We start from the raw sequence: 9,979 nt of genomic DNA, 5'->3' as shown, positions 1-9,979 counted from the left end.
TGTTGGTCGCTTTCATGGAGTGCGTCCACTCTCCTTCATTAACCAGGCTGTCACGGTTCTTGTTTAACTCGTTCTACTTTGGTTTTTTCCCCTTCGGTAGCCTCCAGGACTGTCACATGAACCATCTGCGGTGTGTAGGGCTTCCCATTCTTTTCTTAAGAAGAGTTCTCGTTCTACTTTGGTTTTTTCCCTTTGGTGGTCTCCAGGATGGGAGAAGGCAATGGCACCCCACTCCAGTACTCTTGCCTGGAAAATCCCATGAACGGAGGAGCCTGCTGCGCTGCAGTCCATGGGGTTGCTAGGAGTCGGACACGACTGAGCGACTTCACTTTCACTTTTCACTTTCATGCACAGGAGAAGGAAATGGCAACCCACTCCAGTGTGCTGCTGTCTGTGGGGTCGCACAGAATCGGACACAAGTGACTTGACTTAGCAGCAGCAGCCTCCAGGACTGTCGCATGAACCTTCTGGGGTGTGTAGGGCTTCCCATTCTTTTCTTAAGAAGAGTTGAGACAATTGAAGTCAGTGCCACCCATCCCATAGCTGTGATCATTAAGGCCATTTCTGCGGAGCTGAAGCCTGAGTACATGGTCTCCCTCAAAGCTTTGGAATACGTTTTCTGTCATCTTTATTTTTAATTAAAATATTTAGCCAAAAAGGATCTACTGTAGAGTTCAGGGACCTCTACTCACTACTCTGTAACAACCTGAGTGGGAAAAGAATTTGGAAAAGAATAGACACATGTATATAAGTCATTGAATCACTCTGCTGTGTGCCTGAAACTAACAACATTGTTAATCACTTACACTCCAATAAAAAATTGTAAATTAATTGATCAACAAGAATGGCTACTCCTACACACACACACACACACACGCAACTATTTTTTTATTTTCTGTGTATCTTTCTTAGGTAGAGTCTTGAAGCATTTATAGTTTTCCTAGAGAGTTAAGTATTCTCCATTTTCATGTAAATATTGGCTGTTTCTGTCACATCGGTGTCAGTGTCTTGCTTCAAGGATTATTGGGCCACTGCTTAGAGACCCTGGTCCAGGATCTCACCATGAAATAAACACCAGGCAGCTTATAGAATGTAAGCTTGCAGTTTTGGAAAGAGAAGATCATCACTGTAGTCTTTATCTGTTCTGAGCCATATCGAGAAGAAAGGCAGTGCAAGAGCAACATGGATATTCATTTTGCAAGATCAAGGTTAACTCACAGACACCCCACCATACTCCTGAGTTTAGAGATATGTGTGTGTGTGTGTGTGTGCGCGCGCGCGCGTGTGTTTGCTTTGGGGGGAGAGTGGTGAAAGCTATAAAAACCATTAGCAATTCCTAGTTGATTCAAATCAATCTCAACATTTTTCAAAATCTCGCCTAGATTCTTGCACTGTGTTAGACCGCATCGAGGCGATTAATTCACACAGGGGGCTGTTTATGTAATTGTAGTAATGGTATAGAAAGCCAACATGTTCTAATCTCCTATTTTTCAGTTTTAAAATCCCAATTGGTGAATGGTAAGCAAGGCTGCTAGTTTTATGGCTTTGTGAATTAGTTCAGCTGAAAAATATTCTGCCCGTTTCCATTTGGGAGACAGCAGGGCGGGGGCCTGGGGGTAGAGGGAGGGCAGGGCGGGTTCGCCTGCACTAATCAGTTCTTGGCCTCTAGCAATTCTCTGTGGCAGAAGAAAGGGAAGAGATAATTGTTCCCCTTAATCATGGCATCAATGACTGCATTTAGAAGCCTCTCCTTTAAGGCTGACCAGATTTCCCAGAGAATATTCTCAACCTTTCGCTGATCTGATTTTGAAGCAAATGAATGTTCTGAGAATATCCGCTAGCAGGGTTCTGTTCGCCTGGGACTCTCAGAGACCAGGAAGCTCCAGCGGCTTCAGATGGTGACCTTTCTCATATCTGTCACCAGGCTGTCAGTGAGGGTGGATTTCTGATCTTCACAGTGGGGTCTCCTGGCAGGAGTAACCGAGGGGTAGCAACCCAAGGTCACTTTGATTATTCCTCCTTCTCTCCCTGACTCGGCTTCCCGCCCTTTCCTGCTATGTCGTTGACATCTGAAATTGCGGATTTGTGACTTTAGGAATGGATGGGTGAGAAGAAACACAGAGGAGAGAAAGAAGAGAACACAGAGGCCATGTGGCTGCCATCTTCCTGGAAGGCGTTTGCGGTGTTTGTGGGCACCTGGCAATACTTGCCAAGGAAACGCTTGGCTCTAACTGGTTTTTCCCTCTTAGAGCTCTCAGTACTGGAAGATCTGTGTCTTTGGGTGCAGTGGAAATTGAGCTGAATTTGCACGCGACCATAGTTCAGTAACTCAATTTTGCCAACAGATCCTGAAAAATAGACTAGCCTACCCACAGTTCCTATTTCCTGAGATACTTCCCCAATCCTTTGAGATATACCTCTTCCAGGAAGCCTCCTGACCATCCCTCCTCAGCAGGTGACTCCCTCTCCTGGATATTGTGGGGAGTTTACTGATTGGCTTCTAAGTTTAACTCACCTCGTTTATTTTTGCAAGAATGTTAATTTTCCTGGTGATAAACATGTATTTGCATGTTAGTTTCCAGAGAAAGAGGAGCGCTTAAGAAATTCTAAGAAAACAAAACAAAACAAAAACTGCAAACCACTATTGGTTTATAGCCTGGGGTTGGAATGAGAAGGGGTGTCCTTATCTAGTCAAACTGCTTGGATTGAAAGCTAACTCTAACTAGGACTTCCTAGCTGAGTGCATGCGTGCATGGTCAGTCGTACAGTCAGATCTGACTCTTCTCGACCCCATGGACTACAGCCCACTAAGCTCCTCTGTCCATGGGATTTCCCAGGCAAGAGTACTGGAATGGGTTGCTATGCCCTCCTCCAAGGGATCTTCCTGACCCAGGGACCGAACCTAAGTCTCTTGAGTCTCCTGCATTGGTTGGCAGATTCTTCACCACTGCGCCACCTGCAAAGCTCCATCATGAGGTTAAATGAGTTCGCTCTGCTGTGCTGTGCTCAGTTGCTTCAGTCGTGTCCGACCCTTTGCAGCCCCACGGACTGTAGCCCACCAGGCTCCTCTGCCCATTGGATTCTCCAGGCAAGAACACTGGAGTGGGTTGCTGTGCCCTTCCCCAGGGGATCTTCCTGATTGATCTTGTGTCTTCTGCAGCTCCTGCATTGCAGGCAGATTGTTTACCACTGAGCCACCAAGGAAGCCTAAATGAGTTAATCTATATGTAAAAGTTTTAGGATGTTGCTTGCCTGCTGATCACACAGCAAGCCCTATATAAGCCTTAACTACTATTTTAATGATCTTGATGATATTATAATGTCTATCTCTCCTTGTCTAGCCCTTCCTCTTTACATTGGCTGCCAGAATACTTAATGATGTAGCATATAGCAATTTATTGAATGAATCTAGCTTATCCTTACCTTAATGTTGCATCTGTATTTGTCATTTTGTTCACCTTGTTTTTCTAATTTATTTTAATGCATTTTAAATTTTTTGATATTACATGCAGTTTTCTAAACTGACATAAGCCCTTTTTGAAACAAAATGGGCACCATTCATAGCTCATCAAGCTTTCTGTTTTCAGAGGTCTTTGCATGGGCATGGCTTTCCTCTCCCACCACGTGGTAGCAACATGAAGGCAGGAATCATATTTTAACTTACTTATTTCCCCCACTGCTCTCTTAATTTCTTTCTTGTACATGTTAAGATTGAGTAATTTGTTTGCTAGATGTTACTAAGCTCTTGTCTTTTTTACGCGTTTCTGTTATTGATGTATATAAATGGCCTGGGTTTTTTTTTTTTTTTTTTGCATTTGATAAATCTCATTTTCTTAAAGCTGATGCAAAGAAGTATCATGATGTCCTTTAGGCTTGATCTAGTGTGTTCCTTTAAGACTGAGTTTTTCTCGTAATGTCGATGATAACATACCCTACAAACAAGCCAGACAGAGTATGAATCCTGTACTCCAGTGGGAACCAGCTTCCCTGGAGAAGGGCACGGCAACCCACTCCAGTATTCTTGCCTGGAGAATCCCATGGACAGAGGAGCCTGGCGGGCTACCGTCCGAGGGTGGCAAAGAGTTTGACACAACTGAAATGACCTTAGCACACTCACTGATAAAAGCGCACCCTAAAAACTTGACTTTCTGAATTCAACTTGGGTTTTCTTTTCTGTTTTTCCAAATAGCCTGTGGAAGTAAACATAAACTTCGGTGACCTTGCAGTCACCCTCCAGCCTCCCTTTCAGACATGAGATGAAGAGAGGCAAGGTGGGGATGGGGGAGCCCCGAACCCCCGTCTGATCACCCAGCTCCTAGGGTCTCCTTATGACCCTGGTTCAAATTGCCTTAATTTTCCACAGGGAAGTTGACAGGCAAATGCCTCTTTTGGAAAGGGGTTTTTCACAGTGGACTTTGCTCAAACTCGGCAAATAATTAACTTTTCATCCTCTCATAAAATCGAGACTGTGGCTGGTTCAAAGCCCAGGACCCCGGGCCTTAATTGAATTAACTTGGTTTTCCACCCCTGTGAAGGACCCTTCCAAACCATAACGTTTGGCAAGGGCTGCCCTTCCTGGCCAGAACATAAGCATCCATTGAGAGAAAGATCGCAGACTCAGGGCTGTGGCACGCAAATTGGACCTGAGTGGAAAATGGGGTGCTCTCCGCAGGGGACAAAACGCTTTCTGTGTCCTGCACTTTCAAGTTCAACCTGAACGCATCTCCCCTCCGCGCCGGTCCCCCCAACCCCGAGCAGAGACGGCAGCCAGTCCCCAGCTCTGGGGCCGGCGTACCTGGCCCTCTAGCCCGCGTCTGCGCCTCTGGGACCTCCTTCACCTGGGATGAGAGCTCTTGCCTCTCCTCTCTGCTCGACTGCCTGCCCGTTACCTCCTTTTATTGTTCACAATCTCTGTGTTTATTTGTGTTCTGCTGGGTGCAGGCAGTCTCTAGTCTCAGTTACTCTCTTTCTGTGGCTCACGGGCTCAGCTGCCCTGAGGCGTAGGAAATCTTCCCCAGTCAAGGACTGCGCTCACGTGCCCCGCACTGGCAGGCAGATTCTTGGCCCCTGGACCGTGGGTGAGATTCCCGGCCGTTGTCTCTGCAGACCTCATTGGCCCTCGCTAGTGCCTGCGCCTTGCTTTATGGGTTTCATTCGTATTCCCTCTACATGTGCACTTGTGTGCCTTGAATTCTGAAATCTGTGGATTTTGCCAACTTCAGGTAAAATGTTGTTATGCAAGTAGGAAGTCCAAATGGTTCTTGATGGAAGTCATTCTTCAAAACAGAATATGTTGAAAGGAGACAGTCTTCTCTGATTGTGCGTCCAGAGGAGCTAAAATACAATACATGAAACAAAGGGCTTGCAATGAAATGATAAGGCCTCGAGGGCATGTCTAGATTCTTCTGCACTTGATAGAATATCCTCAGAGAAATGTTGATCTGTCTCGCTGACTATGGCTCGCTGAATATGACTATGTCGCTGTGACTATGCATTTTTTCTTTTCCCTTATATTCTGATTTTTGCTTTATGTACCTTTGTTTCTTTGTTGTTAAGGTATCTAATGGCTTATGATGTCTATCTTCTTTGTGAATTGTACCTTTTATCATTAAAAATATTCATTTTGTTTCATTTAAAATAAATTAATTAAACAAAATGACAAAAAATGGCTTGCAATTAAACTGTAAGTCCCTTGAGGGCAGAAAGCTGTCTCTTCTTTATCAAGCTCTCCGCTGGCCTGTGCACGTCACTGTGTGTGACTCCAACACTCAGTAAATACTTGGCTGATGACAAGTGGAGGGTAGGATGTCCCCCATGCCTGAAACCTGGCACAGCTTAGATATAAAAACACGGCTTTAAGTGAGTTTAAATTCTTGAAAGCTGAATTTTGGAGCAGTTGGGAGTGTTTTTCTTTTCTTTCAAAATCTTTCTGGTCTTGTATTGAGAGGCTTTTGCATTTGAGGTAATCTCTTAAAGACCACTAAAATCTACCCAACCACAGAATGTTCAGGCATGCTGAACCTTGGAATTAGTGATCCGCCGAAGGAAATGTAGAATTAAATCCTCATATTGAAGTTGACACTTGGGCTTCATCTCTGGGACTGTGCAGGGAAATGTCTCTCTGTGTGGGATAAGAAACATCATTTGTGAATCAAGGTCAGCGGAGGAAAACCCTGGGCTTTATTTTATTTGGATTGCATTTCTGAAAGTTTTATTTGTGCCGGCTTACTTGGTCTCCCTCTGTGAACCCCATTTTGAAAGACAGTGCTTGGATGGATGAAGGCTCTGAGGCAATTCTACAGTTTGCATGCATGTGACCAGGAGGCTCTACTTGTGGATTTATAAGAGAGTGATGAAGTTCATGGACTTCTCTGGTGGCTCAGTGGTAAAGAACCCACCTGCCAATGCAGGAGACTCAGGTTCCATCCCTGGGTTGGGAAGATCCCCTGGAGAAGGACATGGTAACCCACTCCAGTGTTCTTGCCTGAAAAAATTCCCTGGCCAGAGGAGCCTGGTGGGCTACAGTCCACGGGGTCACAGAGAGTGGGACACAACCGAGTGACTAACGATGACTAAGGTACTCCTTGTGGAGGACCTTCCTGGAGGGGGATGGGACGGGAAGCATCCACGGAGTCAACCTGGCCTTCCTGCCAGGTTTTCCTCGCTCTGCCCTGGAACCTTCTCTTCAGCTAAGCTCCCCTTTGTTTCTGTGTAAGTACCCCCCTGTTACTCCAAGTCAAACATCCTGGACTCTCAGCTCTGGTTCTTAAAAACTGCATTTTGCCAGACTCCATTCCCCAACACCCCCCTACCCCTGCCACCATTTTCTTCAACAATTTGGTCTATCAGTTTTAAGGAAAAGTACAGGAAACTATTAATAGTAAGAGCATGTTGAAGGTGGCAACATTTATAGAGGGAGGAAAAGCCCTTTCTTTTTTTTTTTTTGGAAAAGCCCTTTCTAAGAGATGGTGTCTCCGCATAAATATCAGACAGCTGGCTGTGGGCGGCTGACAAGTCAAGGAACTGTCTATGGTTTATAATTAAGGGAAAAAAAAAGGAGTTGAGAATAGCTAGTTCTTCAGGATTGCATTCTTTCTGCTTCTACTTCAAACAAGGAAGTGGTGAGAAATATGTCCACTTGTGATTGGCCATATCCGCAAGCAAAGAGGAAAGTTGATTCTCTTCCATTTATCTGGAGCCTGGCTGCCATCTATGCATAAGTAAGAGGGCGTGAGACTGTGATGTATGCAGCAGGTGAGGATGCAGAGAGCATCGAGGGTGCTCGTAGGGGGCGATGGGGAGGTGGAAGGGAATGCTGATGGTGCTGCTGCTGCTGAGGACAATGATGATAATGATGATGACGAGGATGGCAGGAACAACTGTCCTCCATGGAGTCCTTGTTACCTGCCAGGCTCCTTCACGGGCTTTAACTCATTAAATCCAGCAGCAACCCGACCCAGTAGGTTCCAGTCTTAACCCACTTTTACAGATGAAAAGTTATTTTGTCTAATTACAGAGTCTGCATCCACACTTGAAGTCTAGCTGACTCGAGAGCTTATATTCTTAGCCAGGGCGAGCCTGAGGGAGCCCACTGCATTTCTTTTTCTCACTTTTCACTTCAAGTCCTCTCCTTTATTTTCACAAAACATGCCCATCTGAACCTGATTCTTTTCTTCAGGAATAATTTTGTTTAGAGCTGAGTCTTCCCTAGTGGTCCAGTGGTTAAGACTCTGCACTTCCAATGCAGAGGGTGCAGGTTCGATCCCTGGTCAGGGAACTAAGACCCCACATGTCATGCATCCAATCAATCAGTCAATCAATTTCATATAAATTAGGAAGTGTCTGGAGTGTGTGTTGGCTCTGGCAGTTCCTCCTGCAAACGAGTATGAAGGCAGCTGCGTGCACCCAGCCTGGCCCGAGGCATCTGAGACAGGCTCGGTGATCTGTTCCTTCCTGCTTCACCGTATGTGAACATCTCCTTCGAACTCTCATCCTCTGCAACCCTGATCCTGCCAGAGAAAACCTTCCCTCCATTCTGGTCAGCTACTATCCCTTCAGTCTGAGATGAGCATCATTAAAGCTGATGGACAGTCCTTGTCTTTTCAGTAAGAAAAATGGGCCCCTTGGGGACAAACATGCCGTCTCTCCCAGCTTTCTGTCAGTGCACTGCTGCACTCAGAGTGGCTGGGTGTGCAGTCACAGAGCTCAAATATTCTCAGTAAACTGGGAGTAATAATAACTTGGCTTCCTTGGTGGCTCAGTGGTAAAAAGTCCACCTGCCACTGCAGGAGACAGGGTTTGAGCCCTGGGTCTGGAAGATCCCCTGGAGAAGGAAATGGCAACCCACTCCAGTATTCTTGCCTGGAAATCCCATGGACAGAGGAGCCTGGCAGGCTACAGTAAATGGGGTTGCAAAAGCTTGGACACAACTTAGCAACTAAACAACAACAAAATAATAGCTACTTCAAAGGGTTCTGGGCTTTCCTTGTGGCTCAGCTGATAAAGAATCCATCTGCAATGCGGGAGACCTGGGTTCAATCCCTGGGCTGGGAAAATCCCCTGGAGAAGGCAAAGGCTACCCACTGCAGGACTCTGGACTGGAGAATTCCACAGACTATGGTTGCAAAGAGTTGGACACGACTCAGTGACTTGCACTTTTACTTTCAAAGGGTTCTTAGGAGGACCACATGAGGTTTTTTTTTAATTCGAAGCATCTTCATAAATATTCCTGGTATATCATAGGCACTCAAGAAATGTTGTGCACTATTTCCTTCATAATAGTAGCTGTTAATAGTATTTTCTTTCAAGGTTAAGGGTCCTATGTGGGGCTGTAGGATGACATGAAATTTCTCTTAGCTGACCAACTGGGAGCATCCCTCTGCCCAGAAACTGGAATGATCAGTTAGAAGCAACTCTGCATAACCTGTGTGACTGCTGTGTAGGCAGCCCTGGCTTTTACATGACACGTGCATTTTTTTTTTTTAAGACCAATCCCTTCCCCAGTCACTGATTCCAAGTCAATAAAATAACTTCAGTTTTGCCCTTGAACCCCCTGTTAATCCTTGATATGTACCCAATTTTAACTTTTCCCAGGACTTTTCTGAGATTGATTATTTTCAGCAGATGGATGGCGTGTCTGTGGCAATGCATGGCTCATTGTACCCAGAGCTCATGTTTCATTAGATAAATATACTGCATGGTGTAACCCAGGTTTCTGCTGGTTACCCTATTCCTGGAAGGAGCTTTGAGGGTAGAATTCAATCAAGAGTAGGGAAGGAGAGCCACAGACAGTGGATTTAGCATTGTGAAGGAATACCCAACTGGGAGACGTCTTTGTTTATTTATTCAGACAGTAGGTGTGTGGGGAGTCAGGCCGCCCACTTAGTTACGTGGCTCCTCTACTGTCTCACCGAATCTACAGGAAGATCATCTTTGGGGGGAAATAAAGCATGGTGTTTCCTTTTTAAACAGCCAAGGAGAGGTTGTCGGAAAAGGGTGAAATAGAGCTGCAGATATTTTTGTTATCTTAAGAATTTTCTTCATGGTTTTTTTCAAGAGTTATAGTTATGAAGTCTTTTCAGGTAGGATGAGGTTTTCATAAAGGGAAGGCATGATGCGACTTCCCTGGTGGTCTAGTGGCGAGGCCTCTGTGCTCACAGTGTGGGGGCCAGGGCTCGATCTGTGCTCCTGGAACTAGACCCTGCATGCTGCGACTAAAGATTTCACATGCAGCAACGCATTTCACAGCTCCTGTGTGCCACAGCTAAGACCCAGCGCAGACAAGTAAGTTAATCCATTGATTTTTTTTTTTTTAAAGTTGTGGTGCAGGGAAATCACTCCTGAAGTAGATTGGCTCACGCAGGGTCCCAAGAATTATGCCATGATAACATTTTGCTAGATTCAGTTGTCTCATATTCTATGTTATTGTGGAGAGAGAAAGAATAGTGTAGACAAGCAAATATATGTATGCACCAAAGCT

General features: G+C 45.4%; 1 non-coding gene across 1 annotated transcript; it reads left to right on the top strand.

Annotated features, from left to right (window-relative positions):
- The first annotated feature begins 7,704 nt into the window (after positions 1–7,704).
- TRNAG-UCC lies at positions 7,705–7,777 on the top strand. The gene has a single exon. It is a non-coding gene; the product is annotated as a tRNA-Gly (tRNA).
- Positions 7,778–9,979: the final 2,202 nt, after the last annotated feature.

This window comes from Bison bison, unplaced genomic scaffold, assembly GCF_000754665.1.
Source record: "Bison bison bison isolate TAMUID 2011002044 unplaced genomic scaffold, Bison_UMD1.0 scf7180017864371, whole genome shotgun sequence".
NCBI classification, from domain to species: domain Eukaryota; kingdom Metazoa; phylum Chordata; class Mammalia; order Artiodactyla; family Bovidae; genus Bison; species Bison bison.
This window is presented reverse-complemented; position numbering and strand designations above follow the sequence as displayed.